The sequence below is a fragment of the Ciconia boyciana genome, chromosome 4 (assembly GCF_034638445.1).
Source record: "Ciconia boyciana chromosome 4, ASM3463844v1, whole genome shotgun sequence".
Classification (NCBI taxonomy): Eukaryota; Metazoa; Chordata; class Aves; order Ciconiiformes; family Ciconiidae; genus Ciconia; species Ciconia boyciana.
The window spans coordinates 2,335,421-2,340,168 of NC_132937.1; positions in this window are offsets into that span (position 1 = coordinate 2,335,421).

The window sequence follows — 4,748 nt, forward strand, 5'->3', positions numbered from 1 at the left end:
TGGACTCTCAGCAAGAAAAAAACCAAACCAAACCAAACCAAACCAAACCAAACCAACCAAACAAAACAAACAAAACCCCCTTATGTTACTTAGATGAATTGAGCTGACTTAGCCTATCAGGGCTTAAAGAATGATTTGGGCAAGGGAAACCAAACACCGTGGATAGCTTTAAAAAAATGCACATGAATTCTCCAAGTCAAGAAAACTTGGGAATGTCACATAACATACAAGTGCTCTCATTTATGTCCCTAGTACTTTTGCACTATATGAAAGATGACTACTCTTAGCTGAGTAGTCAGGGTAAAATCTTAAAAACCTCAGTCAAATCTAGTCAAGACAGTAATGCAGCAATAGAAGAAAATACTTCATTCCAAGACCGGAACAAATAGTATTGGATTATTATTAAAGATCAACATTCATCAATATCCCTTTATCAAATGTAATTCCAGTAAGCAGGCCTCAGGCACCCCCATGTCTGTGTGTTGAACACAGCTGAGAGTTGAGGAACAACTCTCTGCTGCCATAATAAACTTTACCAACTAACACTGCTCAGGCATATAATTATATATGCACATGTGTTGCTACATCCTTAAGGCAGAATGAGAAAATAGTGCACTACAATAAAAAACTATATTACAAAATTTCTCTTTGTAGCTGGGCAGATGGTACACTGCAACTACAGCTTATTACAACAGTCATAATTGTCTCTATTACCTTGTGTTTCCCCATCTGTCTTTTGTGTCCACCTTTTTTCTCACCTTAAAATGTCAACTCTGTCACAGCATATATATGGTATGTTAAGTTCCTAGTGCGATGAAGCCCCAGCCTCTGCTTAGAGATTTTATAACCTACTACAAACAAAATATAAATTTAATTTACTCAGGATTGTATGTGGATTATTTAAAATGTACATTATTAACATCCACAAATCATGTGTTATATTTTTAGAATAGAGTATTTTCAGTTGGAAGGGACCTACAAAGATCATCTAGTCCAACTGCCTGACCACTTCAGGGCTGACCAAAAGTTAAAGCATATTATTAAGGGCATTGTCTAAATGCCTCTTAAACACTGACAGGCATGGGGCATCAACCACCTCTCTAGGAAGCCTGTTCCAGGGTTTGACCACCCTCTCAGTAAAGCAATGCTTCCTAATGTCAAGTCTGAACCTCCCCTGGCACAGCTTTGAACCATTCCCATGCGTCCTATCACTGGATAGCAGGGAGGAGAGCTCAGCACCTCCCTCTCCACTTCCCCTCTTCAGGAAGCTGTAGAGAGCAATGAGGTCGCCCCTCAGCCTCCTTTTCTCCAAACTAGACAAGCCCAAAGTCCTTAGCTGCTCCTCATAGGACATGCCTTCCAGCCCTTTCACCAGCTTTGTTGCCCTCCCCTGGACATATTCAAGGACCTTAACATCCTTCTTAAATTGTGGGGCCCCAGAACTGCACACAGTACTCAAGGTGAGGCCGCACCAACGCTAAATACAGTGGGATAATCACCTCTTTTGACTGGCAAAGAACCACCACTCCCATCTGGGGTTCCAGGAGAAAGGTGTGCCAAGGTGCAACTGGCACATTTAGGGTACACTGCCTCCATGAGGACAGCAAAGCCACATGATCCCCGAAATACTTTTAGTGGATGCAAGGGTTGGGGCCTGAGACCTGGTAAGGAGCAAAGGACTGGAGCGGGAATACCTGCAGGTGCTGACTTTCAGGCAGGTTTTCCCCTGGACAAGCGTCCACCTTGCTAGAAGCAAGTGGCCAATAGACACACCGTGACAATGGGGAAACAGCAGGATAAAAATAAACTCATATTTCACTGTGCCTTTCATTACTGTAGCAATGGAGATTTTTGTGTGTCTTATGAGCAATGGGAATCTTCTGTCTGTAGATACTTTGGGCTGAGTCCAGTAGAATTCTAGTGAAGCATTTCAGTTCCAAAATGCATCTAAGTTGCTGGTTCCTGAGTTTTGATCTGTAGACCAACACTAATCCTTGAGGTTTATGGAATGAGGCAAGATGAACACTAAGCCTTGGAGGAAGCTGAGAGGCAAGATAATAAAAAGGAGAGTGTCTATCTTGAATTCTGTAGATTAGCAGTTCCTCTTCTACAATGTAATATAAAAATCTTGCATTTGAAGGCAGGGGAACACTAAAAATATGTTTCCTTTACTAACTAATCAAGAGACCAGCTGGAGGACTGATCAGCTTCATTAGGAAAGAGGTTTTGCCAAGAAGGGTGAAATTCTTAAGAATATATATCCAAGCAAAAATAAACTTGTAGGATTATAGAGTTTCTTGAATAAATAACCATTGCAAGACAACATAATGGGAACCCTACAAGGAGCAGAAATAGGGAGCCGTGTGAGAAAGAGAAATCATACAAGTCAGCTAATAGGACTGAAGTCAAACTGATTCCTAGGACTGTACATAAAGACAGAGTAAGAACAATATTAGTGGAGTTGTTATGCAATAAGAATAAAGGATTAACGATTATCTGAACGTGCTTTCAGAACAATATGGTGTAGTAACAAATGGAGCCTAAGGAAAATAGAGCAACTATCATCAGATGATTCAGTGGGATGAAAGGATCTGGAACAACATTTGATGGAAAAAATAACAGAAGACATAAAAATATAAAATAGGACAAGATTCGGCAGGGGTTGACCAAAGATGCCAGACTAAACCAATATTCTACAGTTATCAAAGAAATGGTTTTAAGAAAAGAAATGCAGAAAACCCTGTTCTTCAATAAAGTTTTTGATACAGTGCCACATGGAAAATTACTAGTTAAGTCAAAGAAGAGACACTGGTACAATTTAGCTACGAGTCATCTAGCTACACTGAAGATAGCACAAAGGTGTTACTGAAAGTTTAAGCGCAGGACTGCAGAGGAGGTTACAAGTCCCTTAAGCACAGTCTAAATGGCCTGTAGGTGGCACAAGCAACAGATAGTGTAAGTAGCCTATGAATGAACATCCCAAAATAACACAAGCAGCTGCCACTGTGTGATTTGAGAGTCCCTAAACCATAACAGAAGAGAGAAAGGAAAAAGCCAAAGAAATCATCCATGGAAAAGTAAGGAAATATGCAACAGTTGGAGGAAGGAACTGCTGAGATAAACTGAAGTCCTATTGTCCTGGTTTCAGCTGAGATAGAGTTAATTTTCTTTATAGTGGCTGGTATGGGGCTATGTTTTGGATTTGTGACCAAAACAGTGCTGATAATACAGAGATGTTTTAGTTGTTGCTGCACTAGTCAAGGACTTTTCAGCTTCCCGTGCTCTGCCAGGTGCACAAGAAGCTGGGAGGGGACACAGCCAGGATAGTTGATCCAAACTGACCAAAGGGCTATTCCATACCATATGATGTCATGCTCAGTATATAAAGCTGGGGAAGAAGAAGGAAGGGGGGACATTTGGAGTGATGGCGTTTGTCTTCCCAAGTAACCATTACGCGTGATGGAGCCCTGCTTTCCTGGAGATGGCTGAACACCTGCCTGCCCATGGGAAGTAGTGAATGAATTCCTTGCTTTGCTTTGCTTGCGTGCGCGGCTTTTGCTTTGCCTATTAAACTGTCTTGATCTCAACCCTCGAGTTTTCTTACTTTTGCTCTTCCGATTCTCTCCCCCATCCCACTGTGGGGGGAGTGAGCGAGCGGCTGCGTGGTGCTTAGTTGCTGTCTGGGGCTAAACCACGACACCTATCAACCTGTTTGTATTAACAAAGAACAAAAAAGTGGAAAAAATGTAAAAGGCAATGAGAGCAAAAGAACTGCAAATACACCTAAAGGAGCTGAATCTGCCTAGCCGATCACTGGCCATTTCCAGGCCCTCAACTGTTCTCTGGATTATCTGCCTCCAGCTCAGCAAGCTCCTGCAAACAGGCACTGTGCAGCACCACTTCTGCTGGCACAGCCAAGTACCTCTCCTGCAGCTGCTCCATTAAGAGAAGTAACTGCATCCTGCTTGCTCACTGCTTAGCTGCTCACTACCCACATTTATCACTCTGGCAACAGAAATATCAGTCTTGGCATTGCTATTTTCAAAATTCTAATTAATTACTTTTGCACAAAGACTATGTTAATGATATTTTTCTGAGGAAAAAGGACAAGGAGGCAGCCACAGCCTGGAAAGACCAGGAAAGAACATAAAGGAAGAAATACTGCAGGATGAGAGGGAAGACCCCCTTTTATGTTGCTAAAGAGTTAAATTATAGAAAAGGGTGAAATGTAGAAAGGTTGTTAACAGGATCTTCCAAGGGTTTCAGCTAGTATTTATACTGTTCCACACATTCCTAAGAAATTTTGAAGCAAGAGTGAATAATGAGGTTAGAAAAATCTGTAAAAAACAAACTTATTGAGAAGGATCACAGTGATATTGAGTAACTTGGCAATAAAATGATGCACTGAATTACAGAAAATGCAAAATAACACAGAAAAATAGCTATACAGACTATCTACACAGCTATGATTTCTACATTAGCTATATCACCCACTGAAAGATCTTAAAATCACTGTGCATAATTTTTCAAACATGAGCTAACCACCTAAGTGCAATCAAAAAGGCAAATCAAGAACAAAACAGAAAACTAAACATTATATATTCATGATACACCCTGCATACTGATAGCTACATCTGCTCTGATCATCTTGCCTCAAAGATATAGACCCTTTGCAAGAGATACAGAATAAAGCAACACAGATAATCAGAGGTATGAAGCAGCTTCAGTACAGAGCAAATACAAGTGAG